A 17,106-nucleotide genomic window follows, 5' to 3' on the forward strand; every position below is an offset into this window, starting at 1 on the left:
GTAAATTTAACATTTACTCAAAAAAAGAAGGCATAAAAAAAGAAAACATCAAGTATGGAGAACCCAGGAAAGTTGATTAGAGTGAGATATCCCACTCTTCCAGTAACCATTTCCTGGAGCTCAGTAGTCAATATCTTGACCATCGGTGCCTGAGTGGAATGACTGGTGTTTATATTTTCCATTTCTCCTTCATCCTCACACACTGGTCCCCCTTATCTCCCATGCTCATTATTCCCGATTTCCTGAACCCTGAGTGTGAGATCTCACAAGGTCTGAGCCCTTGACTTGTGGGGTCTACACTAACTCCCAGTAGTTACACAAGAATGGAGTTCGTTCAACACCCAATTGGTGTCCCTGGGGAAACAGAAAATTCATTGTTGGCAAGGAAAAACACTACCGAGACTCACGGTACATGCAGAAGAAAGAGATCTGTGGAAAACTTCGTCTCAACAGTAACCCCTGGGAACAATGTGGTGACTGTCCTTCCGTTTATCATAGAATGCATTTTGTTTTCTTACTCATTCTTAAATCTGAAACATCATTCAAAGCCTACACACAAACAGCCAGCTCTCTCTTAGTAGAGCTATATACCATATTTGGGCAAAAACATCTAATGTTTTGAACCCCAAAAGAACCCCACTGAACTCTCAGTTCTATATACAGGGGCCTTCTGTGCTCTTCCCCCCCCCCCCCCCCCCACTATGTTCTTTCCATACCCTCCCTAGTTGGAACTCTCCAGCTGGTAGGAGGGAAGGAGGAGATCAGGGAAACCTTTCAGGAGGAAACAACTTCCAAGTTAAGACCTGGAAAAACAGAAAAAGAATGCGATGTGTACATAAAGAACTGCTCCGAGCTGAGAGAAGGCCTCCCAGAAACCACAGAGACTTAAGAAGCCAAGGAGTCCCCAGAGGAGCCACGGTATTTGGCGCTGGTGGAATGTTACCTGGGGTTAGGGTACCAGGGTTCTCCCCAGCCACCTCTTCTCTACTCCATAGAGCTCGGTGTCCAAGCATAGTGTGAGCCTGGAGGAAGAACAGCAGATGATTCTGAGCATAAATTATTCCTTTATGTCTTGACTTACAAATTCCAGGAGTCTGACATTCACTAGTTCTTAATAAGAAAATATGTGCAGCGAAGGTATTTTTTTATATTACTCGTTGCTGTACCCACAGGGCCAACTACGTTGGCCTCTCAATAATGGAGAAATAGTCCCCAGGGACGGTGATTTCTGACTTATGAGTAAATGTAAGTTTACTGTATGTAACTGTGTAAAGCTGTATGTATGAAATACATGAAACCTGTTCGCCTTATATAAGTGAAAAATTATTTTTAAAAAAGGAAAATAAAGAACTGTAAAATTGGAAAATTCAAAATGAGGCAGCTAGCTTTTCAAAATAAGATATAAGTAGCACTTTAAATATGACCTGAAGTTTGTTAGTCTTCCTAATGTGCGGAAAAAAAATCAGGGGGCTGAGGGCCTCATAATGTTGGAGATGAACACTGAGAATGAAGTAATTCCCAAGAAAAAAAAAATCCTTGGCAGCGGTGGGATTCGAACCCACGCCCCCGAAGAGACTGGAGCCTTAATCCAGCGCCTTAGACCGCTCGGCCACGCTACCACTTCCGGGAAACTGGTTTGTCTATGTTTGCCTTATGAAGTAATGCGGCCTCTTTGTGCTTTCGGACGCGGCTCCTGACCGGGGCGTTTTGTTGGTGGGCACTGCTGCCCGCGAGGCCGCCGCCCGGCTGGACGTCGGTGGCGCGGACCTGTGGCTCGGAGCCGCTGCCCCGTGGGTCTCCGACGCAGAGGGCGTCCGCCTGAGGCCGGGTACGGAGCGAGTTCCACGGCGGCGATGGCCGCGGGGACTCCTGCCCACCCGTCCGACCGCGTGGGCCCCGAGCGAATGTGGCCCCGGCCCCCGCAGAAGCGCGCCCGGCGCGAAGGGCGTCGGCGAGCCGTGCGGAGACGCGGAAGCGGCGGCGCGGGGTCGCCCGGGGGTCCTGGGATAAACACGCGGTGCGGCAGCCGGGAAGGAAGCGAGCGGAGCCTAGCGCTGCCGGCCGGCGCCGGGAGAGCCAGTGCGGCTGAGGGTTTCATCCGCCATCCCGGAAAACGAGGCTCCTGCTGGGCTCCCCGCGGCCCGCGGCTGTGGGAACACCGCCACCTGTGTGCGACTTACAGCGACAGAAATGCCCGCAGCTCGACCCGCAGCAGGCGACGAGGCGCTGAGGGCGCTGCCGGCCCGAGTCTCCGTCTTCCGAGGGGTTTTGTCTTCCCTTTGATGACTCTCCCTTATTCCATTTCGTTGAAGAATATGTAAACGCAACTTGTGCGTTCGTGGGAAGCAGGCGTGGAGGCCTTGGGGAGATCCCGCCGTCCGCGAGCGACGCGGGGCCGCCCGAGGGAAGAGCCGGCAGGCGGAGCGGACCCGCGGGGAACGCGCCCCGCTGCTGCTCGCTGCCTCTCGCTCTCCACGACACCTCAAGTTAGCGCCCGCCATGCGTCCCGCTCGCTGGCGCTCCCCGTAGCATGCCCTGGACACCTGACGGCTCTCGGGACAGCGCCGGCAACCCGATTTACACCAGTTGGCAGCCGTCGGTGAGAGAAGGCGGTCAAGACAAAACATTGAGGAGAAAATTGACTCACTCGGTCACTAACCCCCTTGATGTGTGTGAGGGGACGAAAAGCAATGTTCCCTGACCGGGAATCGAACCCGGGCCGCGGCGGTGAGAGCGCCGAATCCTAACCACTAGACCACCAGGGAAGGTGGTGAGAACTCCAAGCAAAAAGCTTACCAGCTGAGGTTTGCATTTCTATGTAAATGATTTTCCTTTCCCGGTTTGTCAGGGAGCGAGCGGAAACCCATTTTCTTGTCGCACCAACTTCCTGTTCCGCACCAAACAATAAAATCTGGAAAGCAGAAGTGGCAACGTAACTGGATGGCGGGGCCTCGACTCGTCTACGTGGGAACTGAACCGGAGGGGCGTCTCCCGGCAGTCCCGTCACAGTGATCGCTTCTCGTCTTTCATGAAATGGTCAGCCATTCGAAGACACGGAGCGTTCTTACATTTATCTTTGGTTTCCTGAGAATTCTTGTCATGGTGTTTATAAACCCTTTAATAGAAAATTAAGAGATAAAGCCATTAGAGTTTATTTCAGAGCCCCGTGGGCGGAGCCGAAATAGCTCAGTTGGGAGAGCGTTAGACTGAAGATCTAAAGGTCCCTGGTTCGATCCCGGGTTTCGGCAGGTGACTTTTTGGAATTTATAATTAAGTTTTCCTCTGTAAACACGAAAATATTCTTTAGACTCTAAAGAAAAACACAGTTTTCTCAAAATAAAAAAGAAAGCCCCAAAATCTCCTTCCTCATCTCACTAGATGTAACAGGAAGAGATGAATGTGCTGAAGGAAAACCACTCATCTGCTTTTGTTGTATCTAGTATCTTCTTTCTTGGCTTGAACTTTGTTCCATTTGGTCCATGTTCCTCCTTCTTCAAAGTTAGCCCTTCTGCATTCCCATGGAGTTATTACAACAGTTTTGAGCTGAAGTCAGGCCCCTCAAAGGACTCTTTCTCCCATTCTTTCCACTTCATGTACCACCTTGCCCCCACCCTGGTCTTATTCTCTGCCAGCTTCTAAAATTCGCATAAAGAGGGTGGGTGGGCCAAGTAGATGTGAAGGAGAGAAGTTTGATATGAAGGCTATTAGTTACATTTTATCACTGACCTTGAGTTTTCTGACTTTAATATTCATTAGCTGAACTTTATGCAACCCTAGAGGGCAGAGAGGGATAGCAAGGGGACTGCAGGAAGTTTCTGGAACAGGAAGTCACTTGAGTTTAACTGCAGAAGCGACTCCTGGCTGGAGGTGGGGGTGAGAGCTGCAGAGCCCTGCAAGAGAGAAAGCTAGGAGAATCCCCATTGGCATATCCCAGCATCTTCCTTTCCATTCAGGGGAGACGTTTTCCCCCATTTCCAAGGGTATTTCATATTTCCTCTGTGCTTCTGACCACTTCCCCCATTCTACTCCGCCCTTGTGTGTTTGCTCTCCCTTCTTTACCTGCCTCTCTTCATCTGCAGAATGCCTAAGTCTTCCTGTTTCCACAGGAACACGTGCCTTCCCATCTTGCCCTCATGCATCATCTCCCTCTTTCTTTCCATCTAGCACCACGCTTGCTGCCAAAACAGTGTTTGTCTCCCCTTCTTTGCTGCTCTTCTGCTCCCAGGAAACCATTACCATCAGCTTCCCGACTTCCAAATATCTTGGGTCTGTCTTGACCACAGACTTAATTTTGTGCAGGAGGCAAACCTACTGACAACCCTGTGTTTCTGAAGCAATCCCCCTTTGGGCCTTGGAACTACACGCTTCCCCATGCTTCACTGTGCTCCCCACTCTCTAGCTGTTCCATTTCAAGAATTCCTTTCCCCCACCTCCCCCCACTGGACGACTCTTCAGCACAGTTTGAACTCCCTGAAGGACATTTGGGTTGTTTCCTGCTTTTGACTATCGCAAAATAATGCTACCTTAATTATTTGTGTACAAGTTTTTGCCCGCCCCCAAAACGGAATTCGGACTTATGGCAAATCCCCATCTTGGATTGTAAGGTTGTGCAACGCAATTCTTATGCAGGTGCATTTGCAAAATGCAATACAGAATATTGCCTTGCTGCTTGCGGGGAATAAAAAGGGCAGCGTACAGAAATCCCGGGTACATGAAGCCTTAGAAAGTGTTTCTTCTGGTGCCCTCGGAGTGAGGGCTCCACCCTTCCCTGAGCCCAAAACCTTAAGATGGAGCAAAGGATAGGATGTACACAGCTCCACCGTCAAGTCTCAAGGTCTTCTGTATACAAAAATAATCGAGATTTAAAAAAAAAAAAAATTCTGGAAAAAGCAATCTTCAAAAAGAGACCGGGTCTCGTCGGATGTCCCGGGCAGAACTGCAGGCACTGCTCGCAGGCGCGGTCCCACCGCCGCCCAACACGGGGAGTTTGACCTGCTCCGTGTCCGGCCTGGGCCGGGTCCCCCCTCCTTAGACAACCTGGTGCCCCCGGGCTCCCCCGGGAGCCCCATGTTGGTGCCAGGCCCGGTGCGGACGCCCGCTCCACACAGCACTGCAGCCCCGAACCCCCGAGCACCCACGATCCGCCGGCCTCAGCCTCCCGGGGAGCTGGGACTACAGGCGCGCGCCACCGCGCCCGGCGCTCTCCAGGGCCGCACCAGGCTGCCAGAAGCTGAGCGCCGCCCGGGTCTGTGTGACGCTGCGTGGCGCTGGCCTCACGGCCCAACCCACTGCCAGCCTAGATTGCCAGAAGTGGCTGACGGAGCGGAGCCGGAGCCGCAGGAGGCCCTGGCGAAGATGGGAGTGTGGTCCTCGGAATCTTTGCCAAAGGTCGATTGTACAAGTAGCCGAGCGTGTAGCAAGGGAACAGGTGGAGAGCTGTGTCGTGTGTGCTTAGCAAACTTCAATGCTTTTTCTTAAAAAAAAAAAAAAAAAAAAAAATCACTGGGGCATCTTGCTGAAATGCAGATTCTAATACTGTTAAGTCTAGGCTGGGGCCCGAAGATTCTGCGTTTGGAAGAAACTCCCAGGTCAGGCCAGTGTTGCTGATCAGTGGGCTTGGTACAAGGTAACAAGGTTGTTCACCTGCCTGTTCTATATGTTTCCATCTGATACATATGATGATACCCATGTGTTAAAGTGAAGAAGAAGAAGAGGAGGAGGAGACAAGTCCTGTCCCAGGAGTGAATATGTGTTAGGTAGGAAGTCAGTTATGAGCTTATGTGTGTGTAACGGGCCTAAAGAGAAGACATCTATGTCCAGCATATGCATCTGCATCTCAAAGTCATCCAGATAATGTTTCAGGGGCAGCCTGGCCTTCGCATCCTGCCCTGCCCCCTTCTACCTGATAACCTGCCAGGTGGTGGTCCCTGCCCCTTCTGCCTGACAAATCTTCCACAATCTCCCAGATGCAGCCCAGTATCTGCATTTCAAACACCCTGCTCCGGATCCCCATTCTCTAGGGGGTCCTGCTCACCCTTCCTCTGAACCCAGGATGGCGCCAGCTAGGCTTCCTCCTGTCTGATATCTTCAAGGGAAAACTCAGATAGGAGCTTCTTAATATTTACAGCCATAAAATCCTTTGTTTCAAGAGGAGATGTGTGAAGACAGAGACCCATCTCCTTAAAAACCCCCAGCCTCAACCGGACTGCACGCTCAGCCCTCTGCCTCTCTGCTGAGCCGCCCACCTGGTCTGGCCAGGTGTAATCTCTCCACTCAAGGTGTAACCTCGCTCCTTCCCACCCCCCAGTCTGGGCAACTGCACTCTCTCCCAGGTCCTGTCTGGAGAGGTGCCCATCCGTTCTTATGGATGTCCCTTCCCTAATAAACCTTGCTATTTTACCTCCCACTACTCTATGTCTCACGCCTGAATTCTTTCTTGCGTGAAGACAAGAATCCTGCAATTTCTCCGGTAACATATGGACTTTTTCTTTCTCCTTTTTAGTTCTTGATCTTATGCATACATAATTTTTCCATGACGTTGTACAAATACCCTAACATCCGCACAGTGTCAAGTTCAGTACCTTGCCATTTGTTCAGTCACTCCTGTCAGCCCCTTGCACTGAGACTCTGCTTTGTGCCTGTACACCAGGTTCTCCTGGAGGAACTCAGAGACAGACTGCCCTCTTCCTAGTAGCTTATTGCCTGAGAAAGAACAGAAACAAACAAGCCAGTGAGAATTAAGACTTATTCATATGCTCTTCCATAGATGTAAGAGTAGAGTGTGCGAGGCAGGACCACCAAGACAGGAATGATTTCCTAGAAGAGGTACAATGTGTTTTCAAGAGGAGTTGTAATTAAGCAGTTAATTAAGAATGGCGTGGCAAGATCCTTTGCCTGAAGCACCAGCAGGTGCAAAGCTGAAAAGTGTAAATATCTGGGGAAATCTCTGAGTCTTAGTTCAGTTAGACCTGGCCAGAAAATCAAAGGTACATGGACCAACAGAAAAAAAGATAAAAATAAGGCTGCTAAGAAAGAAAAAGTTACCTTGTGTGGTCAGTAGTTTCCAAAAACCGACCTCAAGGCAGCAACTCTCGGCAATCACACTTTTTTGGTCCTCACCTCACAGTGGATTTTGGCTAACCTAATACAATTCACTGAAGTGATGCTGTGCCAGTTCCAGGCCTAAGCCATAAGAAAACCTTAAGAAACCATAAGAAAATCTCAATCTTGAGATGTCCCAGCACCCAGTCACCATGCTGTGAGGAAGTCAAGCTACTGTGTATTGTCAGGACTGTGGAAGTGGAATCCTAGCCACCTCACAGAGTGCATGTATGCAAACTGCGCAACAATAAGCCACCTCGGGTCTGATGAAGTACACAAGGGAAAAGCCACCTCTCTTCAAGGCTGGCTCGCAGAGCTCAGGTCTGTATACTGTCCCCACTGCCTTCTCTGCAGATACCTTCTACAGAGCACCTGTGTGTGACAGCCCCAGACACAGGAACAATGAGAGGCAGGCAAGGCTGGAAAGCAGACTGGAACAAAGGAATCCAGCTGGAGGCTGTTACAGAAATCCAGGAACAGTGCAGGAGGGAAAAGGCCTGAAAGAAGCCAATGGCAGTGCTATGGTTTATGCTATGGCTCCATCAGAACCTGGCTGCCTACACTTGTTAGGTAGAAGTCAGGTGTGAGCTTATGTGTGTGTGACAAAGGCCTAAGGAGTTGACATCTAGGTCCAGCATCAGCATCTCAAAGTCATCCCAATAACCTTCCAGGTGCAGCCTAGTATCTGCACTTGAAACATCCTGCTATGCCCCTTCTACCTGATAACCATCCTTCCTCTAAGGCGGGGCGAAGCCTGCCAGGCTTCCCCTGTCTGATAACTTCAGGGGAAAACTCAGAAAGGAATGTTTTGTATTTACATCCAAAAATCCTTTGTTCCAGGAGAAGAGGAGAAGGCAAGGCCCATCCCCTTAAAAACCCCCAGCCTCAACGGACTGTGCTCAGCCCTCTGCCTCCCTGCTGAGTCACCTGCCTGGCCTGCCCAGGTGTACTCTCTCCACTCAACCATGTAACTTCACTCTCCCCCAGTCTGAGCAACTGGGTACTCTCTCTCAGGTTCTGTCTGGAGAGGTGCCCATCCATTCTTAAGGATGTCCCTACCCTAATAAACCTTGCTATGTTGCTTTCCCCTGCTCTCTTTCTCATGCCTGAATTCTTTCTTGCTCGAAGACAAGAACCTTTGACCTTACTATGCTAAAAAAGGCTTCTCAAGAGTCAGGTCCTGACTCTCCCTACTTTGAACAGGTGCTCAAACAATGGGCAACAAACCTCCAAACTCATTTTGACTGGGTTGCACTGCTCAAGGCATGTTTGTCAACACCACAGTTTTTACAGTGGAAAGCCTCCTATCAGGAAGAGGCTGAAACTGTGGCAAGGAATAATGCTGCCTATGGAATAGCAATAACCTTTGATATGCTTACAAGCCGTGGCACCTACATATATCCTCAAGAACAGGCCCGTATTGGAGTAGTTGCCTATTTTGATCAGGTCAGAGATTTGGCACGTAAAGCCTTAAAAAATATAAATCCTCCTGATTATAGTCAGCTCTGTAGAAACCTAGTTCAAGGCCCAAGCGAATGGTTCCCCGATTTCCTTGCCAGAGTCTTGGAGGCAGTAGAGAAAAGATTACTGCCTGACCCTGATCAAGACAATTTGGTCAAACAATTAGCTTGGGAAGGTGCTACCAAAGAGGCAAAAGCAGCAATTGCCCCAGTCTGTAATGAAGACCTTTCTAAATGGATAATAGCCACAAAAGAGGTAAACCCTGCTGATACTCCCATACAGGCCCTGACTGAAGCCATTAACAAATTGAGCACAAAGAAGTCTAATGACCCTCCGGTTTGTTGGGGATGCCAGGAAATGGGACACCTACGGCGAAACTGCCCAAACGCTGCAAAATGGGGCAAGCCCAAAACGCTGTGTCCCAGATGTAAAAAAGGCTTTCATTGGGTAAAAGATTGCAAGACCAAACCTTTAAACTCCCAGTGGGGCGGCCCTCAGCCCAGCAAGTAAGAGGGAGTCCCACTACCATTAACTGGTCGATGCCCATCTTCAATCTGAGGCCAAAATTGACCCTATATTTAGATGACATTGCCTTTGTGGGTTTAATTGATATGGGAGCAGATGTTACTGTTTTAAAAGCTAGGGATGCAAGAAAAATACAACATTGGAAGACAGCACCTGGACCTGACCTCCAAGGTGTTGAAGGATTAAAATTGGCTGATCAAGTCATCACGCCCGTAACTTGGCGAGATGACAATGGAGATACAGGAACCATCTTTCCGCTAATTGCTGAGGTTTCCATGACCTTGTGGGGGAGAGATGTGCTCTCACAAATGCAAGCAGTCCTTACTACGGATCACAAATCTCCACAAGCCAGCAGCTTTAATGGAGAATCTACAAGTAAGATTCACCCCCAATTCTAGGGGCCACTGCTCACCTCATACAAAAGCCAAGCCCAATCCCCATTGAATGGGAAAAAAACAGGAAACATATGGGTAGAGCAGTGGCCAATATTACAACCCAAACTTAGCATCCTTAAAGAATTGGTACAGGAACAATTGGAAAAGGGACACATAGAACACTCCACTAGCCCTTATAACATGCCCATTTTTGTGATACCAAAGAAACAGGGAAAATATAGGCTTCTACAGGATTTGAGAGCTATTAACAAAAATATAAAAAAGATGGGAACATTCCAGGCCGGCATTCCCCATCCAGGGGCCATTCCTAACGGATATCACATAGTTACCATTGATATCAAAGATTGCTTCTTTTCCATCCCCATTGCAGAGCAGGATAAGGCTTACTTTGCCTTTAGAGTATGGGAGCCCAATTTCCAGCTCCCTGCAAAAAGATTCCAGTGGACAGTACTCCCACAAAGCATGAAAAATAGCCCTGCCATTTGCCAAAGATACGTTTCTCATGAGACCAGCACAGTTAAAGATCAGTGCTTGGTCATACATTATATGGATGATATCTTACTTGCTCACAAGAATGCAGCAATTCTGAATGCCTGTCTAAGTGAGACAGTAAGAAATTTACAATTCCTGGGTTTGTCTATTGCCACAGAAAAAGTACAACATTTTCCTCCCTTTCAATTCTTGGGTTATCAAATCTCCTCCCATATATCTCCCCTGGGCTCAAACCTAAAAGTCAAGCATAAATACTCACTTAATGAACTTCAGCAACTATGTGGCCAAATCAGTTGGCTGAAGCCCTTCCTTCCCCTAACACCTGCAGAACTTAGACCGCTATACGATTTACTGACTAAACAGCCCTTCCTCAAAAATCACATTGACACCAGCAGCCAAATCCACTATAGAAAAGATTAACACCCAGTTGTCAAATTTAAAAACCTTTAGATATGACCCTCAGGTGCCTCTATTTGCCATAACCATATCTACCTTCAAGGCCCCTTAGGAGTTATTTGGCAACGACATGGACCACTTTTTTGGGTGCACATAGCCTGGAGCGATTGTCGTAAAATAGTAAACAAAGTAGATGCCATCCTTATGATGGGACTTAAATTAAGATATTATACCAATAAGATATTTAACGCAGAGCCAGACATAGTAGTCCTACCACTATCACAATTGGAACTGTCAACATTGATGCAGAACAGCACGCTCTTTCAAACTTTAATGATAAATTTCCCAGGACAGATTGACAATCACCTGCCAGCAGACAGGCTACTCCAGACACTAAAAACCTTAGAAATAGACTATGCAAAACATGCTTTCCCTGCTAATCAACCTATACCCATGGCACCATGTGCATTTACGGATGCCAACAAGTCACTCTTTGGAATAGTGATCAAATCTTTAATAGAAAAAGATAAAATCCATGTAGAACCCCATGGGGGATCAGTACAGTTGGGAGAAATAAGAGCAATAGTCAAGGTTCTACTCCTTAGCCAAGATGGACCAGTAAATATATTTTCGGACAGCAAATACTCAGTACAGGTAGCAAAGACGATCCCTTTTGCAATCTTTAACCTGACCAGTAAACCAATTGACCAGATGTTCACAACACTTAAAGAGCTAACTGAGAACAGAAAATACCCATGGTATATCTCACACGTAAGATCACATACTGGGTTACCTGGCTTTATTTTCCAAGGCAACAGAAAGGTTGATCATCTTATCTCCTGCAACACGGCTTCCATTGGACACTTAGAACAAGCCCGTATTTTACACCAAAAATTTCATATGTCAGCAAGCAACATAAAATTGCTTTTCTCAGAGCTAACAATGAGCCAATGCAAACACCTATGCGCTCTTGCAAGAATTGTGCACCCCTCGCCCCATTAGGCCCACTGCAACAAGCAGGAGTGAACCCACGAGGCCTTGCTCCTAATAAATGGCAAGTGGACATCACCCACATTAATTCCTTTGGTAAACTTAAGTTTGTTCATGTGGTGGTAGATACTTATTCAAAGGCTGTATTTGCAACAGCCCAATCCAGAGAAAAGGCTAGTAATGTGATAAAGGCAGTTTCCAGAGCCATCCAATCACAACCTGTTGCCAGGCAGGCTCCATTGCCAGGTGGGTTTCAAAGCCATTCCTGACTAACTGACGCTCGCTTGCCAGTGGCCACCTTGGCATGGCCTTCTCATTCCACTACACTCCGGTAACAAACTCATGCAGATGTTTGAACTTTAAAGTCTTACGTTAAGGTTTGATAGATGAAGGATGGAGACTTGATGGAATTGTGGTGTGGGAGGGGTGGGCCTGGTGGGATGTCCTCAGAAGGTAGTTCCCATGAGAGTGTTACCAGTGGGTGAAACAGCAGTGGCAAACATTACCTCGGTTCTTTGTCTCACCTGGAAGAAGAATTTCCAAGTGGACAAGGCAGAGAGGAAAGCGAGACTTATTTAAGTCAGGACCTCCGGCCTAAGGGGCCAGGAAGGGGGCTCCAAGAGAGGCAGAACCGGAAGGAGCTTGTGGCATGGGCTTTTTTTTTTTTTACACAATTTGGGGTAGGGGGACTGATTCAGCTCACAATCAGTTACAAGGCAGGGGACAAAACCCATCAAAAGATATGATTTGTAATCTTATTTGCCCTGTCTGGCTTGTTGATAAAACAAAAGAGCCATCAGAGGGCAGAATCACCACTCCCTTGCTTTTCTCCCATTCTCACACTAACCAGGCCCCACCCTGCTTAGCTTCTGAGATCAGAGATCAGGCAGGTGCATTCAAGGTGGCAGGACTGTAGACCTCCACTGCTGTTTTCATGATGAGAGTGGAAGCTCCCAAGGAGTGGGGCAGGCACTTCTGTTTTGTTAAAGCAGGTTTGGGGGAGAAACTTGCTGTGGGATTCACACCTTGACCTTGCTAAAGGTAACTTTTTGGGGGCAGGAAAGCATTTTGTACTCTCTTAGAGGGACTCTCCTTTTCCTCATTTTCCACCAGGACCGACCTGAGTGCCTACTGACCAGTCTGACCCCACCCTAGAGAACTGGTCATTTAAGCTGAATTCAGCCCACTTCTCTCTCTGCCTCTGATGTAGGCAGGTAGATATAATAAAATTGATTAGATTTGTGAGCTGGAAGACCATGCTTTCACCATGCCCCCTGTGTGATCTCGTGCCCCTACGTGATTCCACCCGTATGCCCACCTGCCAATCAGGCTATGTAACCACTCCCCTTTGGAAAGGTCAGGGCATGAGATCACACAGAGGCATGGTAAAGACATGGTCTTCCAGCTCACAAATCTAATCAATGTTATCCTATCTGCCTCCCTACATCTCAGGGAGGAGCACAACTTCTCTAAGAGGATACTTGTTTTCTGGAGAAGTGAAATTGGAAAAATAGGAAGAAAACAAAAGAATAACAAACCTTGAATCTGGTGCCTCAACACCATTTTCCAGGCAGACAAAGGAATACTGTGGAATGCTAGATGGAATGGTTTCAGGTTCCCGTGGTCAGCAGGCTGCAGAGCAGAGGGTGTGGTAACATGCTGCCCTCAGCCCTCAGACTCCATACCATTGCCCCCAGGGCAATGTTTTTGGTGGTTCTTTCTTTCTTTCTTTCTTTCTTTCTTTTTTTTTTTTTTTTTTCATTTCTAAACATTTTTTTAACCCATTCTGTTTTTCAAACTTTTTAGTGGAACCTACAGGGAGAACTATAGTGTGCATCACAGTTCTTACTTAATTTGCAATGCACGCTGACATTGTTTGGGATTTGAGGTCATTGTTTGGGATTCAGCTATTGCACAAGACCTCAATAAATCAGATCAAAACAAAGTGGAATAACTCATGGTGGGTACCAAGTAATCAAGGTGAACTTTGAAATGGGACAGTTTTCTAAAAAATGAGAGATTGACAACAACCAACAGAAAGGTACCCAGTCTACGAGAGCCAGCATGAGGAGGAATGGTCCTCTGCTCTAACCCTGTAGGAAAAGTAATGTTGAAATGACCAATCTGATTCTCATTCAGGTTACAACTCTGACTGCAAAGCCCACCTTCCCTGTCTGTCTCAGGGAGCATCTTTGTATTTCCTAGAGAGGAGGCTGCCCATTTCATGAACTGCTAATAAAAGCCAAATAGATCTTCAAACTAAACTTGAAGAAATGTTGTTCTTTGACAGCATTCAAATACAAACAAACAAAAACCCAAAGGTATAAATTTCTGTTTTATTGTAGTCCTCTCCATTTGCACCCATAAAATATTCCCAAATTAGAGAAGGACATGCTTCATGTTCCACACTTAGAAAATGGGATGTTATAACAGGCAAACCTTTTAACATATTTTTCATGGCCAGTTACGATAATAGCTATGTTGTAGGCACAGATCTCAGGAAGCTATCATCTTCCACTTTTATAAAGTCAAACATATCATGAACTTCTGCAGCTTTTGAGAAAAATGACCACAAACCTCATTAAGCAAATCACAATCACTTTTAGCAGTGTGGGATACAAAGTGTGCAGGAGACTTAGCATATGAGGGCATTTGCTTCCTTTGGTAAGGAATTTATAGGATAGGAGTGTGGGCGGGAGGGCGACCATGGTGGGAAGAATAACTGTATTCCTAAAATTGTACTTATGAAATTTGTATTCCTTAAAAAATAAAAAAAAATTAATTTATAGTTTGAATGTAATTTTCTAGGATTTACATATGCACTGCTTGCAAAGATGCAGGTTGATGAACAGACTGTAATTTATATTTGACCAAAAATCAGCAATTGTTTATTTTTCTGGTGGTTTCATTAAATATTCAAATAAATCATGAGGACAATTTCAATCTATATTTCATATTAAAGTAGGTGAGCACCAGGGCAAATATTTTGTTGTATTTTATTGTTGTTGATACTGGGATCTGACACATCACCTGATACACTGTAGAGAGCAAGGTCACCTGGGTGAATCAGCTGTACACAACAGGGGGCCAATACATGGTATCTAGATTTCCTCTTTTATTTGCCCATGAGTTGCAACCTCTGAATTAGGAAATAGAGTAATCAAGGGAGCCATTATATTATGCCTGCGTCTAAAGGTGTTTTCTTCTAATGAGCATTGGTGTTTTGTGGGAGCAAACATGCGTTTGACTGATTCCAAACTTCTTGCCTGTCTCATCCTGGACTTGAAATTCCATCTTCCTCTGTCCATGCACATGCAAACTCTCTCTGGCATGTTGTGCAGTATGCTCTGGTTTGATCATCTATCCCCCAAATGCAGGAGTGTGTGTCCTGACATCTATCATTCAAATAACAGTCATTTAGACGTTCTCAGTGACTTCTGGGTCGTGCTGGCATACGCACGACCAGCCTTCATGGCGTGACCTGAACTCTTTGAAGAATGTGTTCCTAATATTCGTAATGTTCAAAATTACACAAGCACTATCTCGATGCAAATTCTCACTATCTCAACCCAGCAGTCAATGTTCAGACGGAACCCAACTCACAGCTACGACGCTAAGACCGCACTCATGAGTCTCCTCGCTCTGCGTGGCGCCACGCGGAGGGCCCCGCCGCGCCTACAAAATCACAGCTGCGGTCGTGGGCGTCAGAAACTCAGCCGAACGCTTTTGACAGTAAAGTCGAAGTTGCTTTCAGCGACTGTTCACATGGTGTCTTGCTTTGCTTTGTTTTGATCTGTATTTTCTCTAATCTCTGCCTCTATCCCCGAAAACCAGATTTTTTCCGAATCCCAAGGTAGCTTCTCCCTTGAGACAGGACGTACAGGGCTAAACCTCTGCAAAGCCCAGGAGCGATGGCACCGCTGCTCCTCCGCTCCGTGCATTCGGAAGGGCCCGTGGGGGAAATCAGAATGACTTCACGCTCACCGTCCACGAAGTTTCCCCAGCTCCCTCGTCGTCTGACTGGCGGATCCCCAGAGTTTGCACCAAGAAGACTTGAGTCCCAAGCGTCCAGGGGAAAGAAAAGATATCGGAGGAGAGGGGGATGGTGAGGGATGAAAAAGACGAGATTGCTTTTACCTCGAGAAAGTGGTTGGACGCAGGTGCAGGCAGCTACGCAGGTTACTGGACTCGAAGTTTAGGAAATTTTCCTCCTGATGGGAGAAGTGAGAGTCATCCGTCTAGTCAGGGGGCCAAAAGCAGTAGGGTCAGCAGCGACTTTGCTCCTCTGCTGCAGGGGCTGGGAGCTGTTAAAGTTTTGGGACATTCCAGAAGAGCACTTCATTTTAGAAATTCAAGATGAAAAGAATGTGGAGCTGACCTAGATGGCAAGATGAAGTTCAGTAGTAAAAACACATGGGGAGACCATGTTGGTATCTGCCTCCTTAGCGCAGTAGGCAGCGCGTCAGTCTCATAATCTGAAGGTCCTGAGTTCGAACCTCAGAGGGGGCAGCATGGTTTTGTTTCAAACTCCCTAGCCTCTTTCTCTTAGTTCATCCTGACCTGTAATTATCAGTATTTCTAAAAGAAAATCCATTCAAGTTCCTCCGCCTTCAATTCCTGCCAGATAATAGTATCCTAGTAGGAAACATTTAGTATATTTTCAATGAATAAATAAAAAATACAATAATAATTCAGTTTTCCCAGCAAGTTTTGCTTCATCTTCTAACTCCCTTCACCATCAGTCTTGCATTGAACCATGTTCCACAAAATCGCCTGGCCTTCTGAAACCTCCCAACGTGACCTTGTTTGAAATGGAGTCTTTGCAGATGTGATTTGTTAAGTTGAAGTCATAATGAATTAGGGCAGGCCCTGAACCCAGCGATGGGTGTGCGCATGAGAAGCTCACGTGACGACAGAGGCAGAGATGGGCGCTATCCTACCACAGAACAATATCAAAGAAGGTTTCCCCAGAGCGTTCAAAGGGAGCACAGAGCGCTGCCAGGACCTTGATTTTGGACTACTAGCCTACAGAACCTTGAGAAAATAAATGTTTTACGCCGCCCGATTTGTTATGGCAGCCTTAACGATCCACCACACCATCCCGTCTCCTTGGATTGTAACTTCCATGAACATCAATGCTGAATCTGCTCTGTCCACTCCTGTATTTCCAGAGCCCAACCCAGCATCTAACAAGCTCTTTCTCGGTACCAATCGGCATGTAGTTACTATTTTCCTAACATTTTCCCTGTCACTCATCTTACTCCAGTGCTTTTTCTTCACTGATGGAGTTAGAATGAGAGTTTAAAAAGTCACATGGCACGCCCGAACAGGGACTTGAACCCTGGACCCTCAGATTAAAAGTCTGATGCTCTACCAACTGAGCTACCCGGGCCCCATGTTAGGTCTTTTCAACCCATTTGTCCTAGTGTGAAGAAAGCTAACTGTACAAACAATTCCTTTTCCCAGTTCTACTTATATTTTGGTCCCTTGCTTTTAACTTAACTTTTGCCCACTTTTTTTGTTCATTTGTTCTTTTTTTAAAAAAATTATTTATTTATTTGAAACTTAGAGTTACTGAGAGAGGGGGAGACAGGGAGAGAGATCTTCCATCCACTGGTTCACTCTGTAAATGTCCACAACCACCAACCTTTGCTCCTTTCCAATGCGGCTCCAGCTATTTCTGCCCCCGTTCTTGTATAATGTAACCCACACAATTACTTCTAGAAGTATATTTAACTGAAGACAT

The 17,106-nt window shown here is 46.9% G+C and overlaps 5 non-coding genes across 5 annotated transcripts; 2 read left to right on the forward strand and 3 right to left on the reverse strand.

Annotated features, from left to right (window-relative positions):
* Nucleotides 1-1,537: 1,537 nt before the first annotated feature.
* On the reverse strand, nucleotides 1,538-1,619 carry TRNAL-AAG (transfer RNA leucine (anticodon AAG)). Its single transcript has one exon. It is a non-coding gene; the product is annotated as a tRNA-Leu (tRNA).
* Nucleotides 1,620-2,693: 1,074 nt separating this feature from the next.
* Nucleotides 2,694-2,765, reverse strand: TRNAE-CUC (transfer RNA glutamic acid (anticodon CUC)). Its single transcript has one exon. It is a non-coding gene; the product is annotated as a tRNA-Glu (tRNA).
* Nucleotides 2,766-3,175: 410 nt separating this feature from the next.
* Nucleotides 3,176-3,248, forward strand: TRNAF-GAA (transfer RNA phenylalanine (anticodon GAA)). The gene has a single exon. It is a non-coding gene; the product is annotated as a tRNA-Phe (tRNA).
* Nucleotides 3,249-15,796: 12,548 nt separating this feature from the next.
* On the forward strand, nucleotides 15,797-15,869 carry TRNAM-CAU (transfer RNA methionine (anticodon CAU)). Its single transcript has one exon. It is a non-coding gene; the product is annotated as a tRNA-Met (tRNA).
* An 810-nt stretch (nucleotides 15,870-16,679) lies between these two features.
* TRNAK-UUU (transfer RNA lysine (anticodon UUU)) lies at nucleotides 16,680-16,752 on the reverse strand. Its single transcript has one exon. It is a non-coding gene; the product is annotated as a tRNA-Lys (tRNA).
* Nucleotides 16,753-17,106: the final 354 nt, after the last annotated feature.

Source organism: Lepus europaeus, chromosome 3 (assembly GCF_033115175.1).
Source record: "Lepus europaeus isolate LE1 chromosome 3, mLepTim1.pri, whole genome shotgun sequence".
In the NCBI taxonomy this organism is placed as follows: domain Eukaryota; kingdom Metazoa; phylum Chordata; class Mammalia; order Lagomorpha; family Leporidae; genus Lepus; species Lepus europaeus.